Source organism: Anser cygnoides, chromosome 16, assembly GCF_040182565.1.
Source record: "Anser cygnoides isolate HZ-2024a breed goose chromosome 16, Taihu_goose_T2T_genome, whole genome shotgun sequence".
NCBI lineage: Eukaryota > Metazoa > Chordata > Aves > Anseriformes > Anatidae > Anser > Anser cygnoides.
In genome coordinates this window covers 9,617,296-9,639,746 of record NC_089888.1, presented here as the reverse complement: position 1 = coordinate 9,639,746, position 22,451 = coordinate 9,617,296, and the positions used below count along the sequence as shown (strand labels likewise).

Here is a 22,451-nt window from a genome sequence, read left to right as displayed (position 1 = left end):
TAGTGACGCAACTATCTTGAAACTAGTTCCCTGCTCTTCATCTCTCAGCGCCCCAGACCCAACGAAGGGCTCAGAACTAGGAACTACTACCCAGAAAAAAGCTTTGGGAGTCCCTGTGAAAATCACAGTCCAAACAAATGCTTACAAAGAAGAGACAATATAGAACTTTTTATTATTATTATTATTTTTTTTAATTTCAGCAAGAGATAATATAATGGAACAAGTACACTTAGGCTATTTCCTTTGCAAGATGATACAACACTAAAGATACATTTAACCGAGAGAAACCTGAAAGTCAGTTTTCCCAAGGCTACTGTAAGAGAACATGAAATAACTCCTGCCAAGATGCAGCACTAGCAACAGAATTGGTTATCAAAGGTTCAAAGGAAGTTACTTCCTCAGCCGCTGCTCTTTCCCTCTGTGTCAGCCAAACACAGAAGGTGACAACAACCACCAACTTGAACACTGATTTGCAATGTCACAGGCTATTCTAGGTTATAACCTTTCTAGAGGTAGCCACAGTTCACTCCACAATGAAGTAAATTAAGTCTAATTTGTAGAGGACAATATTTTTGCCTTTTTTTCTTTTCCCTCTACACACAGATGATGATTCATTTCCTCTGATTGATTCCTCTACTGGAAACATTTCTTCAGCTTGTCAGAATAGTGAAGTGCTGGGTTACACAATACAATTTTCTGGGAAGCTGACATATGCTCAAACATTTCATTATGATTGACTAGGACTTAACAAGCTTAGCTTGTGTTGTGCAAAATAAACCCAAACTAGCCAGACCTTTTTCTCCTCATGTACAAGGGATAGGGAGTAAGAGTAATTAAGTGTTTTAATATTGGCATATTGTGGCTCATTAAGTGTTTTTAAATCCTCTTTAAGTTCCACAAACTGGTGTAGATAATTCTATGTCATCAGCAAAATAAACAAATAGAAATAAATTGATCAATAAGCAAATGAACTAAGAGTCACCAAACCAAACACAGAGCCCATATTACAATAGGCTTGTAATCAACTTCTGGAGTATATTTGAAGAGAACCCAGACGATTTCTTCCCCCCCGCCCTTCAAAAGCATTAATAGGAAAGTCACTTAAGAGCACACCACAGAACTTCTTCATTCCTTAAGATTTGTGATGTGTCTGCTAGAGACCAGTGTCAACAGGAAACTTTAATTTATGTGGCTGACAAAAACACATCTCTAAAGACAATCAGCAAGGCAGGAAATTCAGACCTTGATTTAGATTTGTTTTAACTCAACCTCACTTTCCAATAGTTTCAAATCTGTCAGATACAGAAAACAAATCACCTTCGCAGTTTGCTAGACTGAACCTCGGCCGTAGCTTGCTGTTCTTGGAGGTTTCAGTCACACTGTTTCTATTGCACACCACATATCAAGAATAAGAAGCACGCATCTCTATTTACAGAAGACAAAGACCAATGTGTTACTGCCCATCACTGACCAGACCTGCAGGGCTTTCCTCAAGAAACTGTCCCGTCCACCCAGCTCTGCCAGGCACTCCCAGCTATGCTGAGCCATTCCAACCCATCTGGGTTACCTAGGCCTTAAAGTCTCCAACACAGACTTCAAACTTCCCCCAAAAAATCTCTTCCAGATTTACAAATAAGAATCTCTTCTATCTCCCCTTAATCCCTATTGAAATTTAAAGCCATTATTTCTTGTCCTGTTTCCAACGATTGAGGAAAACCGATTATCCCCTTCCTCTTTACAGTAAGATTTGATTTATTTGAAAACTCACGTCTACCCTCAGTCTTGTCTTTCCTAGACTAAAAACCAGATTTTAGCCTTTCCTCATGGGCCACATTTTCCAAAGCGTTTGACCATTCTTGTTACTTAAACCATGTATGCAGAAAGGGCCCCTCGACAAGAAAAGGGAGGAAAGATATTCTGCTATCCCTGCTTTCAGCATTTCAGCAGCTATTGTTATCTCAAAGCTCCTAAAGAAATTAGAACAGATGATCTTCATATTGGCAGCATAACTAATTTTAATGCAACACTTCTGAAACTGTTTTACTCACATCATTGATGACATCACCTCGACTTAATTCACTTAAAAGTCACATTCTTCTGGCAATCAGTATTTCTGGTTTGATTTCATTGCTCCTTTACAAAACAAAGCCTAATCTGAAATACTTTTGGTATGAAATAATGTATTTAAAGTCATTTATTTCAGTAGAAAAATCTTAAGTAACAGTTAAATATACGTCATGCACAATAAACATCCAACTGCACCCCCTTACTGTGCTTTTGCTCATACTGCAGAACAGTCTGAAAGCACACAAACTGAACACTTTTTGGAAAAATTAACTGAACATGCAGCTTACAGACCCATTAAAAACCTCTACAAATGCTAATTCGAATTCAGCTGAAGGCAAACACATAGCATGGGTGTCAGGAGCTCTGCACCAACAAGTTTGCTCTACAGGGCTGCTTACACAGTCCTATTTATTAGCCTCTAACTACATGCTAGCTGATGAAGGATAAAAAAAGGCTTAGTATATGCTAATATGTACATCAAGAGCTCAAAATTAGTGTTAGTAATTTGATACAAAGTTCCCTTGACACTTAGGCACGGTCTCCATTAAATTTCTTCACACATGGAATTAAAGCAAGGGAGTGACCTAACTTATCTACCCTACCATAACAGTCACAGAAAATACTGGAAGCTTTGCAAGTTTCAGCTTTGCTATCTTTTCTCTCTGGATTCTCTAAATAGCTTTAAATCTTTAATGTGCACATGCTGTCACACATATCTCTTTCAGAAATTAACGTTATGAATGGACTGCAATACCTTGGTTTTCACTTTCTGCAAGCAATAGTTTAAATAAAGCTTACTTTCTGCTTTGAGAAGTCATTCAAGAGTTTTTGCTTCAGCTTTGCTTCTGCTTGACTGCTCATTCATAGTTCCAAAAATTACTATAGTGTAAAGGCAATTATACACACACAAAAAAATCGTTTTCTGTTTTGTTACAGCAGTAGAACATACAGCGTTATTAAAAAATAAAAGTGTCTGAAGTTTTGAAGATAACCAACTTAGAAAATAAAATTAAAAAAATATTACTTTGGTAAACCAATAGGTTGGAGAGGAAAAAAATAAGAGAGATACTAATCTAATAGTAACTTAATTCTGAAATTCTATTTGGACACCTAATTTGTTCAATTTGTAGAGCGCTCCACTGCCTGTGAAATCAATACAACTTCACTGATATTTCAACCGCTGCATGAGATCTACACTGGAGACTTTCGTATGCAAGGGAACTCTCATTTCTTGCCTTAGAGCAAAATAGGAATGGCAGGGGACTAGAAATAGCCAAGTATCCGGCCTAGAGGTAATTATTTTAGAAATATGTGAATAATAGAAAATCCAAAAATCCAACAACTGTCATTCTTAATTCAGTCAACTTCTGCTGCCGGCCCTGAACCCACCCAAACAAATCCAAGTAAAAGTATCAGTGACAGGAAGGGGAAGAAAAAGCCCCACTGTTCATCTCGAGGCTTGAAACAGTCAGTGCTCAGAAATGAGTGTGCCTTACAGCACAGTCGAAATGAAGGCTTTAGACAATGAAAACCTACTCCACAACTCTAGAAATTTCACATCCTAGGTCCTAACTGTATTTATATTGATACCTAATGGGAGAAATCAGCTCGTCAGTGAATCAGATAGCTGGCTGTCCAGGTGTAAGTATTACCATCTGCTCATGCATGAAACTGAGAAAACTGGCAGCAGGCCAGATTCTTGCGAAGGAATACACTTCACCAAATATGATCCAGAGGTATTCACTTTCTTTGCCTTTGTTAGGGTTTGTTTCAGCTGCAAAAACACGGGGTTTACAAAGTGAACAATTCTAAACCACCTGATATTTGACTGTAACGAGAACCAAGAACATCTTGCAAAGAGGGTGCTCATGCTTGTCCTTCAGGTGCTTATCTCCATTTCATCATACGTACATCATACAGTCTTCTCTGCTGTAAGATTTGTACCTGGCTGAACTGGAATCTTCCTAGCAACAATTCTGTACTCATAAAAGCAAAAGACTGAAAGTCACCAGAGCCTTTAGGCACATATTTAGTTTTCTTTTTAACTAAGGGCTTTAGGATTTTCTGCATTGAAGCATTTATTTTATTAGTGTTAAGAACCAGATATTTTAGTCCCTAAAAGATTAGACCACACTGAAAGATGACTGATTTTATGGCAGTCTCCACAGAGACAGTCTTTCCGGGATATATGATGTACATACACATAGGTTTTGGGTGGTCCTGTGTGGAGCCATGTGTTGGACTCAGTGACTCTTGTGAGTCCCTTCCAACTCAGGATATTCTATGCTTCTGCTCTTGCAGAAACCATTTTTGGCATGACCTTAACAACTTGATACTGATGAAGTCCAGTTTGAAAACCTGAGAAACAATGTCAGTGTAGGGGCAGGTGCTGCTCTCACGCACATCAGTCACAGGCACACAATCCATCCCCCTCCCGCCACGGAATTAGAACACAACATTAGAACTAAAACAGCACTAAAACAGAACTTCTGAGAATGCCCTGTGTATAGATAGGAAAGGAGGTATAATTTCATATGCAAAACTGGTGTGCTCTCTTATGTTTCTTGCTTTTTAAACCCTTACATTTTTTCTGTAACTCAAGATCTCTAGCGTCCCCTATCAGAATTCAACCAGGGACAGGGGAAGAGAGAAGACTTACAATTCCTCTACCTAGAAAGATATTTAATATTATTTCATTTCCACGATATCCTGTAAGTTTTTTTTTTTTTTTCTCCCCTCAAAGCCACAACTCAGTTTGGTGTGAATAGACACTACATATAGCAAGCCACACACATTCAAAACCTAGTTCTAAGCAGGATGAGAAGCAAGAAGTACTTCCAGAAGTATTTTGTTAAATTAGCAGAAATGCCTTGTATTTCAACATTATTTTATTAGCTAGCAATGAACACCTTCTGTTCAGTCCTGAACCAGTTTGCGAAGGTGCTTTCAAAACCTACGTAAACATGCTTCTCAGAGTGGAAATCAACCCAGACTTTTCACTCAGTCTCTCAGAGCAATCTGCATAGGGCATTCCTATTTGGTACCATCTGACAGGATGAATGCAAGCCTATCCAGCAACAGTGACTGTTCAATAGAACTCAGAATAGCAGGCATTATAATTTTTGCCATCTCTTAAGAAAGACAGAAAAGATGAGCTATAAAATAATATCTACAGGCTACAGCGCTGAATAACTCTCTCAAGATTCTAAGATGTAATATTACCGGGAGGACCAAATACCAGTTTAGATGCTTTTGACTAAAGGGCAGAAAATGGAAACAAAAATGCTCAGATGGGCTCCTATCATAAGTCAAGTCTCTACAATACACTTTTAGAATTCCTTCTTGTGTTAGCAGCAATGCTAATTAAGCATCAAAAAAGTATGCCTATAAAATAACTTATGTCTTTATTCTTCAAAACTATTTCAAATAAAAGGAGGTCAAAGTATTTGCAGAAGGCACACAGATGTCCCACAATGGCTTGATACTCAGTATTCATAACCTGCAGGATGGCACAAAATCCTCATTTCAGAGATAAAGGAAGTATTGCCATCACAGAGGAAAGAGAAAGCCATAGTCTCTCAAACCCAAACATCTCACCAGTGATCTGTGTATTTAGTCTGGACCATCTTAAATTCATGACTACCACCTTTCATTACATACACAATCTCCCACCACAATATATGAAGCTAAAAGGTGATGAAAAAGAGCTCTGTGTCACAGAAACCTTTTTAAAATCATACACCAGAACTGCAAGAGAAAATACATTCAAACCATATCAGAAATGCAAGTTTTAACGCCTTTAAAGGAACCAGAAAGTCTTCCGACAAGTAAACTCACGAGGCAAAAGGTTTTCAGCATTGTTACTTAGTAGATGTGTCTACAATAATTCTCAGTTTATACACACCACGCATCTGAAGAGTGAAAACATACCAAAGAAAGCAGTATTTAACAGTTTTACTGCAGTAAATCATGCAATTCTCAGCCTGGGTACATCTGCCAAGTAAGCAATAACCTGATAGAAAAAGACAAAGAATATCCAGAAGAGAATAATTTTCATGGTCCTTTAGCAAGTCACCCGAGACTTAAGGTCTGAGTACAGACCTTCCAGTTTCCTTTTATATACCATCTGAAAGCATGCTCTCAGAACTCTTCTGGAAGCAGCTGATTCCCCATGCTGCAAAGTCCTTCTTTTCTGTAGGGCAACTTTTTTTTTTTTGTCCTGTCTGTTTAATCCTATGCCATCTATTGCTCCTAGAAGTATTCTACAGAAAAGTGATTCAGTCGCTATATAAATGAGAATTATGACACCCCGCTAATATTTTCTATTCTACAAACTAAACTCAGGTACTTCATCTCCAAAGTGACTTTACTGAAGAACTGTGCTTGGAAAAGCCAGATCATAGTTTATACAAAACCACAGCTACCATCTCTGTACATTTTATTTCAGAGCAGTTGAGAAATGGGAAGATACATGGTTCAGCCATAGGAGGAAACCAAATTCATCCCTGAGGATATAGGGACAGTATGGAAGAGTAGAGGAAGAAAAGCAAAAAGTCACAGAACAAACAGAAAACATCACAGATCAAACAGAAGAGAAGTTTCACAAAAAAACTGGGGGGGGGGGGGGGGGGGGGGAATCTCATTATCTTTATTAATTCAGTGTTTCCAAAGGAGTCTGATACTGCAGGTTAAGAGACCTGCTGTTGCATTAGCTTCTAGGCAAAATTTGCATCTATAAACACACACACGCTGGAGGTAGTCAAACTCAGTTCAATGACTATCAACAGAACTGAAAATACCCTTAAGTTTGTCAGGGAAGCACAGGATGGTTGAACTGCCACTTCTGCTGCAAGGGCACACTGCTAGCTCAACTACAGGTTGCTCCATTTTGCTTTGCGAAACACAGTGATCCACAGCTTCTAGATCCCTAAATTTCATCTGCTTTTCATAGAAAGTAGACAAAGATTGACACTAACAGCCAAGGACAACCAAAGCATTTGTTTTCCCTTTAGCCAAGAAGTAAAAGCACCCTACCTAACCCCAACAATCATATAATCCAAACCAACGTGTAGGTGGCTGAGGTTCCATTCCTGAAGCGTCTCATACACATTCATGCCTACTCTGAAAACAGAAGGACTCAGTGTCCTAAATTTAGAGCCTGTCACAAAAGACACAGTAATTCTACCCACAAACACAAACGAAAACCAGAAAACAGATGTCAAAGCCAAAAGAGGACACTGCCATTGCTAAAGAAGCCAGGGTATACAGCTAAAAGAAACAAGTAACCCCAGCATGATAGTTGCAAAGTGGTGGAAAATCCCAGCTAGCTACTGAAGATTTTTGTTCTAAAAAAGTTAGAGACTCCCTTTGGCCTTTCCACAACTCCCTCAGCAGTGCTGTCACAGGAAGATTGCCTAAGACTCCACCTGCAGACAAAACTGCTGGGTTTTAAGACTGGGCCCTATGAGACAGGCAGCAGGTTTCTAAGCATCAGCAACTCCCAGTAAGCATCTCGAACCTTTCAAATGCTTTCTTATCGCTGGAGGTGATAGGGGTGTACATGTGGAAGGCTAATGAAAGCAAAGATACCAACAGTATGATGTTGGTACCTAGGCCTGTGCCCCGAGAACAAGGAGAACAGCAAAATTCAGCACATGGATAATGAAAGAAACAATTCTGCCATAATGAAAAGTTATCAGGCATTAAAACTTTACTGCCTCAAAGGCTGACAATGTTAAATAAGACAAGAATAAAGAGACATTTCTGCCTTTTAGTGCAATTGATAGTAGGAAGTTTTCCCCTTACAGATTTAAGAATGACTTTGAAGTGAGTAATTCATCTATGAGATAAATGTTTGAAGAACACTTTGGAAGCCGTGGGCAGAAAACTGTTCTTCCTTAGCACTTCCATTCTTATTTTACATACATATGCAGGGGAAAACAAACAAAAAAACACACACACACACAAGTAGAAGGAAAGTATGTACTGCAAAAAAAAAAAGTATTTTAATCTAGGATAGGAAAGCTGTCTTTCAATTATTCTTTCTGCAGGTTTTAGTGAATTTCATCTATACACATGCAGTTTCTCTTTCCCTAATACCATACAAGGATAATTTTAGAGGGAAAAAAACTTTAAAATTCTGCATAAAAATGAATATTTATATAAGCTCAGAAGTAGAAATGGTACTTGTGTCTCATTTGTAAGACATCTTTACAATTAAGATTTAAGACACCACAATGCTTCTGCTCACCAAATTACCCAGAAATATCACTTGCAGGCTTTTACTACTACTATTACTGCTCCAATTTTGGCCTCAGCTAGTTTTAAACTAGCTTGCCTTGATGTTATTAGCAGACTGAAAATGAGCTAGTGCTATAAAACTGAGAAGCAGAACCTATTCTCAAGTGGTTCTTCAGCACCAACCTCTTTGCTACCACAGTTGCATTGTCTCCAGTCTGTCTTCGAAACACGCAGTAAGAGATACAGACAAACATATTCACCCTGATAACGACACTCTTAAGATTGAGAAATCAGGACTAAGTGAATTTGCTAATAAACACAAAGCTAACTTAAGTCTTCCATAACTGAAGGAGTTTTGTTAACGTGTAGAGTAGAAAAACTTAAAATACATCAAAAAAGGAATTTCTTTTCAAACTTAATACTCACTACTACAACTGTGCTTAATGCTACTGTTGTTCTAACATACACTGTTCTAATAACTAGCTATACTTTCTAAGTAACAACGTGGGAAGCATTATATACTTACATCTCAGCAATCCAATCAAGTACAAATGGACAATAGAGAGCTAATTAAAAAAAAAAAAAAGTAAAGGATCACTGTAGTTCATCAAGCCCAGACCTTTACTCCATGGGAGAAAGGAGATGCAGAGCTCCTCTTTGTCTGTTGGTGGACGGCTGGACTAGATGATCTTAGAGATCTTTTACACCCTTAACGATTCTGTGTATCTGTGATGACTGTCCAACCTGTTAATCTTCTCAAGATGAGGTTTTGCAACTTACCTGGATATTTAACTCCAGGTCTTTGAAATGCAGTGTGGTAGGAAAACAACTTCACCCTGCAGATACAGGCAAACACACAGTGTATGTCCATGCTGCAAGCTATAAAATACTGTAAGCTTATCATAAGGAGCCCCTGCTGAAGATCACTAAAAGCAAGTCACACAACACACTATCTCCAGAGGACAGAAGAGAAATCACAGACTTTCTCAAACTCTTAGGATCTGAAGAAAGGATAAATTCAGTTCGGGTCATCATCTAATTCTAGGAATATGAATACTTCTATTGCTTAACAGTCCTTCTGGCCCACTCTGACATGGAAGCAGTATTTTCTCAGTTTCAGATCTGGCAGTCAACTGATAAAGGAGCATGAGCATGACCTACCTTTAAAACAAATATCTAAGTGCTCTGTCTGCCTTCCAGTGCTCTAGAAACTGGTAGAGAGTCCAACAGACAAAGGAACAACTAGTCTCAGCAAACAACTAGTAAAAGCCCTGAGACATAAATTCGTAAAATAAAAAGTCCGTACAAAACACTGTCTGCCAGCTGAGATCAAGTTTTAACTTCTGTCAACCAACTGAATGTCCAAAGTTTCATCTCACAAGGGCTCAAGTTTGTAACTTCAAAATGAGACCTGAGTTTCCCCTTAATTTAAATGTAATGCCTACCCCAAATCTCACCTGCTGCAATTTTGCTCTACCTTGTCTTACCCACAGTAGACACAAAGCTGACCTGTTTGTGTCAAAATCTTATACAACCTGGGGAATTTTAAATCCAACAAACTCAGTATTCCCTAATTGGGTTAATACATATTTTAGATCATAGCTCATTTTATTCCTTTTCCTCCAGATTCCTCCTAGACAGTTCCTGCCTTGAGCTTTCATGATAATTCCTGAAGAGATAAAAAACACTGATATTTGACAGCACCCAACAAGCTGGGATGCAAATCATATCCTCAGTATCTAGAAATACAGCCAAAGTCTTAAGTGAGGAAAGGATTTCATTCCAGGTTCAGCTTTTAAGCATTACTGGTGCTAATGTGCTCTGTTCATCTTCTAGTACCAAAACATCATGGGACATACAGGATACCATCCTGCACAAAACTTGGCAGATTCAGGCTCTATTCCCACTCTCTCTCTCCTTTCCCACAGTTCAGTGCTCATTTAAAAATTGAAGTCTTTACTTTGTAGGAGATTCTACTATACTGAAGTTTGTTTTTTTTTTTTTTTTTTTTTTTCTTAAAATGCTTTTCTGAATCAGAGTTACGGAGTCTGGTATAGGGTGGTACAGCCCACATGCATCTAGAAAAGCATGAATGCATCAGATTGTGCTTGGCTATTAGTTGATCTTACCATACATCGAAGTACATGCCTTACTAGCTTGGGAATGATATCCTAGAAAAACTATCAAGAATCCACAACCAAGACCAGAAGTATCAGACATTCCAGGCAATGGAGTTGATTGGGCGAATTTTGGAAAAAAAATTAAATAAGCCTCTCACAATTTTATACGGTTGCTATTGGCAAACCTAGCTTCCAGTGGAAGGGAAAAAAGATACTGTTGTTAGCTAATTTAAAGTCATCTCTTTCAGCCATTTTAAAGTTTTTAATATTTAACGTAACAACTATTTTAATAGCTTGTAACAACTCCATTCTTGGAAAGATTGACAAAAAGTTCTCAAGTCTCAGAAAATTATTTTTGTCATTTCAAAGATGACAAAAACTATCAAGTCTGTGGGGCTCTTTTTGAACTGCGCTGATATCACAAGATAAAAGCAGGATGAATTCACAGTTGAGTTTTATTGTGGGACAGCACAGGAACTTGAGCCACTGCTTTAATGAGGCAAACAGCAGTGGCTGAAATACAGTACTCAGTCATGCCTTAGAACATCGCTGCAGCTAGAAACTTTACCCATGAATCGAACTAGGTAATAAGCTACTGCAAACACATCATACTTGAAGCTTTTCTTTTCTGAAGCTGGTGATGTTAGTTCTCCAACCTGACACTACAAATCCTATACAGCTGGAGACAGCGAGTGTAAAAAAGTCACTCAAGGTTGTCAGAAACTAGACTAAGCCTTTCCCTGAAGCCATGATAAATACATTCATCAGTTAACATGCAAGTTTGTATTACATCTGTAGTAATTATGGAGTCATCTGATGGGAAGGCAATCAATATGTGAGCCCCTGCTTTAATCCCTTGCATTACAGCTGATTAAAATAATAACCTAAAGCTGTTAATAACAAAAACATAAGATGGACTCAAAATTACTCAGAAGATTATAGGAGGAGTTAATTGAGGCTACAGCACTTCTTTCTGCAGCACACTGCTGGAGTACTTGCTTAACAAAACCAGGACAAATCCCAATTCAACAGCAGTGCCTGAAAGAAAAGAAGAGACATCAAGATATGCTTTAAGTATGTAAAATATTCTCTAGCTTTCTTTACAGATGTGAAAAGAATATAATGAATCCTTCATGGCTTAGAGGGGAACATTCTTCTCTTGCCAGAGGACAGATTTCCAAAGAATGATATTTACATTTTCCTACAACTGGTAATTTTCTCATTTATCATTTGTCAGGGCCCAAAGACCTTTTACTGCACATAGGATGTTTGCATATGTTTAATGATCCTTTTACCAAACAAATGTCGCAGTCTGAATGAGGAAATTAGTTAATATTGCTGATGTTGCTAATTTAACACCATTAATGTCACACTGTGAACAGCTACAGAACCTACAGGGTCTTGTATCATAGTTAACTACTGGCTTCAAGTCTGTTCTCCAGCAGACGGCACTGAGCAGAAGAGAAACCATGCAAATATTGCATTCAAGGAAATTTCAAAAAAATGTTTAAAATTGCCTTGATTCTGTAGTTAGACTACCAGACAAGTGTGACTAAAGACAGATCATTTGACAGTGACTTAAAGGCACTAATTGGAACTCACTTATCTGCAGTCTTACAGCTGCCTCCACTTTCATCAGCGTACGAGGATTCAGAGTAATCAGAAAAGAATCCAAGTGGGTCACAGAAACCATTGCATCACAGTATTTCTAGATATACAGGAAGATCCAAAGACGAGTCAAATGAAATAGATGGCAGAAGTCACACCGCCTTTTCACCCTTCTCTATGTACAGATCAGTTACATTCTGTACAGTAATTTGCTTCCTCACACAAAAACTATGACAAAAAAGTTTTCTAAGTGCATGTAATTTTTCTGTAAGTCACTGATGTCTTCTACACATTTCCCCCAACAAAGTAAGAATGATTTAAAGGAGCCAGATTCTTTTGAAAGCCCTTCAAATCTTGCTGGTACTGAAACATAGGGGAAAGTGAAGATGGATGTAAACTAAAAGTTAAATTATTTTGAACAGTTATTTACTCTGTATGTGTGAAATATACCTCAAAATAAGGGTGGAAAAAGGAAGTACAGTAGCTAAAACACCTAATGTTCATCTTGAAGTTATTAATAACAGATATTTGCCTTACCCTGATTAGTAACAAAGTTATTTTTTTTTTTTTTACTAAAAAACAAGTCAATAATTCTAAATATTATAGTCAGTGGCACAGCTGTTTTTTTGCTCTTTCCAAAGGCACAAGCTGTATGTTGGCTACAAAACCACAAAGGTGGTAAAAACTGGTGATGAATATGACTCGTAGTCTAGTAAAATTAGGGAAAAGGAACCCCGAAGACATTAAAATCACAGAAGTGACTTGGATTAAGGATACCTTAGGATATGAACTGGAATAATACTAGACATATTTATCTTAGTATATCAATAATTTACACACTATTATTAGATATCTGAGGTTATATCCAAACTTCAAAAGTTATAGCAGTAAGTAATGTAGACTTCTTTTTTTTCCCCCCTTTTTTTTTTGAAGCAATTCAAATTATTCATTGCGGTGGGGAGGGAGGGAAATCCATCCAACAATGGAACTATACACAAACATTTGTTCAAAGGACAATAGACAATAATTATTTAATTGCACTGGAGAGAATACAGCAGTACAGAGACAGTTAAGAACTAGTGAGCCAAACAGTACAAATTAATACCTGGAGTTTGCTGCAAACCTTGTTCACTGCACATACTTAAATTCACATGAAACAACCTTGTAATTATACCCCCCCCCCAAAAAAAAAAAAAGATCTATGCATTTTATTGTTACTTTTATCCTATACACACACTCCAATAGAAAATTTACAAAATTTTAACAATGCAGCATAAACATGTTGCTACTGTTAACAAAGACAAAAAGGGAACAGCAGAAAACGAGGAAGGGAAACTGAACTAGAAAGCCTTGTGAAGACCTGCCAATATTAAGATCCTTTCATTTCTGAAGAGTTCTACCAGATATTTTGCATGAGAGAAGGATCAGAAATGTTGTTCTTAAATGTGCACGGAGCTTCATGAAGTATTCCTTATGTGGTTTCCAGATGCAAATGACATCACCTTCTGACATACTTCAGCATCTTGATGATCCCTGATCTTCTTTTCTCAAGTATTTCTAGAAAACGCCAAATTCCTAAATACACTGACCCCATCTATTAAACCTGGTAGTCATATTCACTGACTCAGCCAGACCTGGCCAGAACTATCAGATCACCCCAGAACCACTGGTTATAGTGCTTCCTACCTCCTGGATCAATAGTTTCAGGCCTCTGCAATGGTTGCTGCCTCTCCAAGACCTTCAGATAAGAAAGGCAACTCAATTGCTTTCTTTTTAGAAGCTTCAAATAAGAAGCTGCCTATTTTTAAATGGGACATGTCTTTCTAGAGCAATGAGACTTTAGCCAGTATTTTTGTTACTCCTTGTGAGGTATCGATATTTATAGTGGTTTCCTCAAAGATACTATCTTTATTTTTGAATACCATATGCAGATTACAGATGACTCTGGAGCCTAACAGACACCTCTTTATTTTGACATTCTCTTCCAACAATCCATTAACCATGCTAATTAGTACTAGTGATCACACAGCAAAACTTGTATTTTACCACAAGCTGCTCAAACTCACTGAACTATGAATTACTCTCATGATTTTACTGTGGAAAAAAAGTAAGACAGTTAGAACACTAGAAATATAGTGACAAATACAAAATAACGAAACTAAGATTTGGAATAAGCTCCTTACAGATACTAACTGCATAAAAAGCCTCTACATTGTTCACATGGGAAAAAAAAAACATCACTGCTACAAGACCAGATTAGAAATGTCAACATGTCACTGTATATATTTCATCTGCTTAGTTACTTCAGTTTATTCTGTACAGATTTAGAGTAGGAACTGTATCTGTGTTACAAAGGCTGTAAGCATAAAATAGGGTGTTGTAAAACTAAATAAAGTAATAGCTGCTTAACAATGACTCTTATTCAGCTTTACAGAAAGTTGCATTTGAATAAGATCTCCTATTGTTATGTTTTTCGATCTTTCACATTAATTACTTCACTTTAGTGTCATTCTGAGCACCGAAACAGATTTCCTACCACAGCCAAACTGCAGAAATAAGACATCATCTCAAACACTTTCATGGGAAATCTCGCTCACCAGGATTTGGAAACATAAGAACACAAGTACATAACCCCCTCTTTCTTGTGTACATGTAAATATATATATATATATATAAATAAAATATGTATACACACACACATCCACAGACACAGAGGTGGGTCTAGGTTAAACTGTTGAACTATTGTACTCACAAAAAAAAGAAAAAAGAAGTGTTACCCAATTGTATATATAAACTGCGTTGATACAGAAAATGAAATTTTGCACTGTGGGAAGATAAGACCACAGTAGATATTAGCATGCACAGATCTGCACACGACAGATCCTGTGGCAGCCACAGGAGATCGGCATACATTTCCTGTGTTATGGGAACACTGGAACCCAAGTACAACTCCTTACAAGAGGGAAGATTAAATTATCTGTTTACTAAGACGTTCTTACTGCCTCAGAAGCAACGCTTCTTTGGATGCTGCTTCTTGCTGAAGACCTTTGGACTTTCAGCATTTGTATTTGTAGAAAGGCATGGTTATATCTAGCAATTAGACAAAGCTGAGGTAATATTTCAGACTTGTCCGAATGTTTTCTGAATATGTGCAATATTCACAAGTATTACAAATCTTTTCTCCTCCTACAGAGGTCAACCACTAATTAGTTAATATCCTCCTTTAACAAACTTGCATTATCACTCCATATGTACCATTTGGGGTGTGTATGTGTGAGAGGGATAGGGTAGAGGCAGGTAACTAGCAACAAGCAATTGTGAGAAATGCAGACAGTTTCTGAAAGATTAACAAGAAATCCAAGTGTATTAGATACTACTAATGGGAAGGGAAAAAAAAACAAAAAAAAAAACAAATGACAAAAGACACTCATGACACCTCTTCAGGTTTCAGATCGAATCATAGCTTACACTGGAATAAATCCAGGTACTCTCAAAACCCATAAGCATTCTGGAACATCCGATTTCATATTGAAAATGTAGGCCCGTATCTCATTCTCCAGAATGCCCACTCCAGCCTGAGAAATTAGCCCAGTGTATTGACAAAAATGAGAATCTGTTCTATCAATGGTATTGCAAGGGAAAATTAGAAAGGCAGGTCTTATCTACACTTCATGGAAATTGGCAAAAGCATGGAGCATTCTTCACAGAATTAGGATCTCACAAACAACTTTAATCAAAATGCTCTGATGGGTTGGTAGCAGCTCTTGAGCTCACTTTTGCTCTATTCTGAAATCCATAGGTGGATGAGGAAAGGATGTTGAGAGGAAAAAAGAGAAAAATGTGTTTTTAGGGAGCACAGTCATTTAGCATAGAATGATTGAAGTCTTTTCTATCTACAAAGCAAGAAGCCTGAAATTCAAATTAATTATTTCTAAAAGCAATTTTGAAGGGAAGATTAAATAAATCCACACCTTTTCCAAGTTGTAGAGATCTTTGAGATATTAGGTATTTATTTTTCTATTTCCACTGTAATAACAGAAGACGACATTACGTACTGATTACTGGCTTGTGAATCTTTTTTTGCAATAGCTCCATAGTAAAAAGGAAGCTATTTACAGTTATCTTTATTCCTAGTATTAATTCTAGCATCTCAAAAATATTTCTGCTGCTATACTGCACAAGTTTTTGCTTCACTCCACCACATTTTTCTTCATTTGCAACAGAAAACAGTCCTATTCATTCAGTTACGTTACCAACTTATTGTAAGCAAATCAATTTTATTTCCAAGTTTGACATCACCGAGCCATTTTGAGTTTTGTTTATGTAGATGAGCACCCATGATTCTTCTTGCCTGAAGTCCTTGTAACAGATGCTTGAAAGAAAGTGCCAACAATGCAACAGAGACTATTTTTAAAAACAAAACATACAGGGCCATAGCAAAGCATCACCTATTTTAACTTACTAATTTGTTTAATGAAATAATGCGAGTTACTTCGATGAACTGACTTCAGACTTCTTCCTATCCATTTAAAAGAAATGATAAAGTATCGGTACTGGAACATATAACTAATCAAGAGGGTTTTATACAGCAAGGGCCAACTCTTCTAGCTAGAAGTTACCTGAAATAAGACTCCTTGCAAGGTATCCTTGCAGCAAAAGAAGTGTTACATAGCCCAAATACAAGCACAAAGAGGTTTCTTCTTTTTTGCAAATATCAAAGTCCACAGAAAAAAAAAGTCCATTAATTACTTTGAGAATAATGCATTGTTTTCTAAATGAGGTTAAAACAAAGACATACACACACAAAAACCCTCCACATGCAAAATACAAAATCTATAGTAAAAATACCCCATCATGCAGGAACCTTGCCTTGAATTCCAAGGTTTGTTTTGAACAGAATCCAGAGTTCACCTGAACTGTCTAATGCAAATTAAAAATAAATCTGTCCTATTTACACTAATATTCTGAGTGCTTTCCTAAACCTCTCATATTCCATTTCCTTACCCCCCATAACTAAGCAGAACGGGTAAGGTAAAATTGAGAAAGATGGGGGGTCAGTTTTTGAAAAAGCACATTTAACTTTTTAAGTTTCATTGCTGCATGACATGGTGTGAAATGCAAAGCCCTGCAAAATTACATGAAGAGGATTTACTTCGAGGACTCTAATATGTTTAGTCAAAGCATCATCCTTAGAACCATAACATATATTTCCATGCAATAAGAAACTTCAGAGAAACACTGAATGTTAGTGGGGGCAAAAGACAGTAGAATACCTTTATCTGAACTCATAAAAATTACGTTTAGAGATAAGGAGAGAAGGAAGAAAAGATCATTTTGCAAATAGCTAATATTAAGACAATTACTGAAATTGCATAGTTTGGAGAACTCTTAAGCCCATTATACATTAGTTTTAGGACATGGCCCACCAAACCTCTCACGTGCATTATGCATAAAACGCATTGCACTGCAGGTTAGCTTTGGCATACAGTTAACACCCAAGCAATTAAGGTTTTTTTGGATAATTCCTGTCTGATGGCATGTGAAGACATTCACTATTAATATCAGACATTACTTATTAACACCATAAACCTGAAAACAAAATATAGTCTAACTAACAAAATGTAGTCTAACAACTTCTGTTTTTATCTACTGAACTTAATATTAGTAAAGTAAGACTATATACATACTCATTTACATGCTCTCAGGCTAGAGAAGATGAGGGAGACAGCACGGACACTGCACCTCTGTGTGGCTTCACATCAGTAGGCAACCCTTTGAAGGAGAACAAAAAGACGAGCTGATCTGAGACCTACCTACAGCTGGACCCCGTCCCTGCCCGGAGCCCTGCAGCCTCGTTGAGCCGAGCCCAGGACCGGGCACCAGAAGTTTTTTAAGCTATTCTCCAGTTCTGCCACCGCCTCGCTGCGTGACCTTGGGCCGGCCGCTCCCCGCACCTCAGAAAAGCCCGGTAATTAGCCGCCACCAGCGTCGAAGCCGGGATGAAAAGGGAAGGGGGACCGAATGGCAAGGGGTTTTCCTCACAGGTGATAAAAATCTGCCCGACGTCCGCACAGCCGCCCGTCCCGGGGAGGATCGGCTCCCGCACCTTCCCTGCGTACGGGTTAAACCGGAGAAAAAGGCGGCTCCGGCCGGCAAAGCCGGCGGCTCCGGCTCGCCCGCCCGCCTCAAGCGCAGGCGGCGGCAGCCCGAGGAGCCGAGCCCTCAGGGCCTCCCGCAGCCAGAGCCCTCCCAGCGGCCCCAGCCCGGCCCAGCGTTACTCACAGCGCCCGGCGAGCGGTTAAAACTCGCAGGTGGCCCGGAGCTGCCGAGGACTGGAGGCGCAGGGGTGGCGGGATGGCGGCGGTCTCTCCTCAGCGCCCGCCCCGGGAGCGAGCAAAGCGGGCTTGGGGGCGCTGCGCGCCGCTCCGCGCAGCTCCGGCCGCTGCCTCCCTCCCTCCAATACGGGCCGCGGCGAGGAGCCGGCTTTAACCATCTGTTGCGAGGCGCCTCCTCCAAGCGCTGCCGCCTCCCCGCCCGGGGGGCTCCCTGCCGAGGAGGTGGTGAGCGTGAGGGGAGCTTTAGGGCCCCGCCGGCCGCTCTCCGTCGCCCAGCGCGCTGAGGGACCGCGGCGGTGCCCGCCCCTCCTGACCCCCTCACCTCAGGCTCGCCGCTGCTTTTCCCCGTCCCCTCGTTGCCCTTCCCTCCCTACAGCCGCCGTCCCTTCCCCTCATCTCCCTCCCTGCCGGGTGGGCGCCTCCCAGCAGTGCCCCGCCATGGCCGTAGGGTGAGGGGAGAAGAAGGTCTCGAAGATCTCTGGGGATGGCCCCCGCTGCGGGCGCCAGGTGCGATAAGGAGGTTTTGGGGGGAGATCAGGGAAAAATTTGGGGGCGGGGGGAAGGGGAAGCCTGATCCTCTAGGGGTTGGGAGGAATAAAATCCTGGCCTATTAAAACTTCTTCACGTCCCACTTAACGCTAAAGCAGGGCTCTCCACATGCGGTGTGGGGAGGCCGGCCGTGGTACTGCACGGAGCAGTGTGCCTCAGCCTGCTGTAAGGGGCACGGAGCAGACTCCTGTGTGTGTGTGTGTGTGAGACTTCTACATCTCCTGTGGAGAAGCTGTTCTAGGAGAGTCAAGACTCTGACCATTTAAATGGCTTTGAGTTTTAGCCTTCCACGTGCCTAATTTGAAGAATTTTCCACAGATACGTGGACAATCTGTGGACAGGATCCCATATTCTGGGTCCCTATCTCCACTCCAAGTGGAAGTAGCACAGATGTTTGCCATGTACTTGTAAACCACCCAAAACAGCCCCATCGTTCCAGGTTTACTTCTCACTTTTCCATACCTCCCTACCAATTTGAAATGCACTCACACTTTACAGAGATACAAAGGAAGAGAGAGAGATTTTTAAAATACCTTCCTTGCTACGGACCTCCCAGATGATGCTCTTTAATCCAGTCCCTACATCTTCAGTTGATTCTCCACAGAAAATCCAGGGACTGAGAAGCTTATTTTATTCCAGACAGGTTCCAAGGTAATGTTTTTATTATGACATGGCAAGAAAATGATGCAAATTCTTTTCAGCATCCAACAATTTAAAGTTGACAAAACAGTCTTGAGATGCGTGCTGGAGAAGAAAAAAATACATATTTATTACATATGGTAAACCGTGTTCTGAATGAAATTTTGTCATTTTTCGAAAGTGTCACGTTCTTATTTCTCACTAGAGCAGTTTCAGAGCAGAGTTTTGGGTTTAAAACTAGTGTGGACCGATTATGATTCCTGGAAATAGTCAACCATTTGTATTCTACCCCAACACTGTCATTAAATGTAAATGACATAGAATCACAAAATGGTTGATACTGGAAGGGACCTCTGGAGATCTAGGCCAACCCAGCTCCTCAAGCAGGGTCACCGAGAGCACATTGCACAGGAACACATTCAGCTGGGTTTTGAGGATCTTGGAGACTCCACAACGTCTCTGGGCAACCTGTTCCAATGCTCTCTCATATGGTACATGCTATTCCTAATAGACACTTTTCAAAGATGGGATACATTTCTAACCCACGAGGAAGGCTTTTTCTTTGCATTAGAGGATCTCAGTACAGTTGAGGTTTATCTTATTATTGCAACAATACTCAAAAATACAATTACTTTTAATACTCAAAAATACTTTAAATGGTTTACATTTTTCCTCATGAGCCTCCAGATGGATGAAATTTTACCCTCATGTAAGCAAGCGGAATGTCTATAAGTCTGAAGGGAGAATTTGTCATTACAAGATATTTTTAAGGAACGGTTTATATATAGTTTTAATTATTAGAATGAAAAATTAGCTAGTGAATCTTCCATTAATTTTATAAGACTGTTCTCAAACCTAAGTTATTCCCATATATATTCTAATCAAGCCTCATTGTCATAATTTTGAGATAGTGTTTTTACCATTAATACAAGCTTTTCTCCTGCTATTCTAAGAATGTTGTTGTTATTGATTTTACTAGTACATAGCAATTCCATTTAACATCTTAAACCAATTGTCCTGTCGTAGGTACCAAAGATAATCATAAAGAGATGCTCTTCATTTTGCATGCTGTCATATGTAGACCTCAGAGAAATAATGGCTAGGAATGGAACAGTCCGTAGACAAACAGCTGGCCCCAGAAACTGAAAATACAAATAATTTGTTCAGCTCTACAAGAAGTCTTGACAGAATCCAAAAGCATGTACAGGTAAGTGGTGTCTCAGTCCACAGATGTAATAAATCACTTGTTAAGTTTAGAAATTATGCCTTAAGTCCAAAAATAATGATTCCGTCTTTTATTTTACAAGCAAAATGCATTGACAGTAGTTGATTCCAAAGTCAGTTGCTTGTTTTTTGTTTTTTTTTTTTAAACATCCTCTCGCTTGGCTCATCACAGTTTTTATTACTCAGTTGTATACATTGAAAATATTTCCAATTGTACATGCATGTTACATATAGTTAACCTGTAGCTTTTTTCCCACATGGTTTCTTTATGCGAAGGTGAGAGAAATGTGACCCATTAGGCTGATGCTTCTGTAGAGTTAAAAAAATATTGGTATCCATTATTTGCAATAATCAATTTTTTTAAATCCCTAATGTCTTAGAAGATCCATTAGCACAATCATTCCAACACTTCCGATTGTGCTTGCCATCTGCCTTTTTCCAAATAAAGGTATATCAAATTCCATTAATAACATCGGTAATTAAATACTAGCAGGAACTTGAAAACAAACCCTAAGACTCAAATAATCCACTGGTTCAGGTTTGGATCTTGCAGCAGGCTAATCTCTGACGTGAACCAGCCAAAAACATGAGAGTGAAACTCAGCATGTGAATGTAAAGATTAAGTTTGAATTTTAAAGCCCTATTTTTTTTTCATGTGATATATGTTAAGTTCCCAGTGGGAAAAAAAAAATATCTCAGGATTGAGTAAACTAATCAGAAACATACCTTACAGCCTTAGTCAGAAAGAAGCTGCTTTGTTATAAAGACAAAGCAGATTTGTGGGAATGTTGCCACTTTTTATAAACTGTCGAAAGCTGTTTTTTTTTTTTTTTTAATTTTGGTTATATGCCAGTCATGACTCAGGAACTGTTAGGAAAATGAATGTACTGTTTTAAATGTTGCAAGACATAACCTAGACTTAGATAGCTTGGCAAATTTACCTAAGCAAGCAAATTCATCTCAGAAGCTGCAGAAATGAAAACATTTGGAACGTCATTTCTGTGCTGACACCACTGAGAAAACAAAAACATTGATGGACGGTGCTAACCACTGAAAATGCCAGCGGATGGTAAGTGAAATGTTACATTCCTACCCCACAGGGCCATCTCTTCTGCTGGCAATCAACAACTCTGTCTGTTATAGGAAAGGAAAAAAGAAAAACAACAATATCAATAGACAGTACTACAAGTACATAAAGTACTGTCTGAACTTAAGAAGATAAGACAGTTTTCTATTTGACTTAAAGATGAGTCTTCCTGTGTAAAGACAGCTATCAAAACTTCGAGTTTTTGCATGGCCTTTGATAATTCTGGTAATCGGTATCTGCAACGTCATGTTTCCTATCCTCTTACTCATAACACATTAAGGGAAATGGATTATAACTTCAGTGCTAAGAGGGAAGTTTTGAGTAATAGAAATCTGTAGCTTTCAGAGCACTTTTCCATTTCAAAGGGGTTTGCAAACATTGATTAATTAATCTGTTCTGTGTTCAATTCTGGCGAAGCATGCAGTCCTTCTACTGAACAGTTGGGCTTTGTTGTGGATTTTAAAGCCTGAGCTGTGCTGTTTGGTTGGGTGAATGCACACGTGCAGAGGGTCAATACTGGAGCAATATCTGCTTAAGGCACACCGTTTGGGTAGCTACAAGGAACATGTTTAACAGTGGCTG

The 22,451-nt window shown here is 39.0% G+C and overlaps 1 protein-coding gene and 1 long non-coding RNA gene across 9 annotated transcripts in view; one reads left to right on the top strand and one right to left on the bottom strand.

The window, feature by feature from the left end:
- Positions 1-18,577, bottom strand: part of SULF2 (sulfatase 2) — a 159,253-nt gene extending 140,676 nt beyond the window's left edge. For 2 of the 4 annotated variants that reach the window (XM_048072465.2, XM_048072469.2), the window contains exons 1-2: positions 18,318-18,577; positions 17,723-17,807 (exon numbers count right to left, since the gene is read on the bottom strand). The gene's annotated coding sequence lies outside the window, so the exon portion shown is untranslated. Of the gene's footprint in view, positions 1-17,722; positions 17,808-17,848; positions 17,987-18,317 lie in introns of those variants that run through there. The other 2 variants (XM_048072467.2, XM_013189613.3) reach the window with 2 other exon arrangements.
- LOC106041348 (uncharacterized) overlaps positions 18,569-22,451 on the top strand; it is a 179,025-nt gene continuing 175,142 nt past the window's right edge. For 4 of the 5 annotated variants that reach the window (XR_010825203.1, XR_010825206.1, XR_010825204.1 and 1 more), the window contains exons 1-3: positions 18,569-18,877; positions 19,418-19,570; positions 20,585-20,765. This is a non-coding gene — a long non-coding RNA (uncharacterized lncRNA). The remainder of the gene's footprint in view (positions 18,878-19,417; positions 19,571-20,584; positions 20,766-22,451) is intronic. The other variant, XR_010825205.1, reaches the window with a different exon arrangement.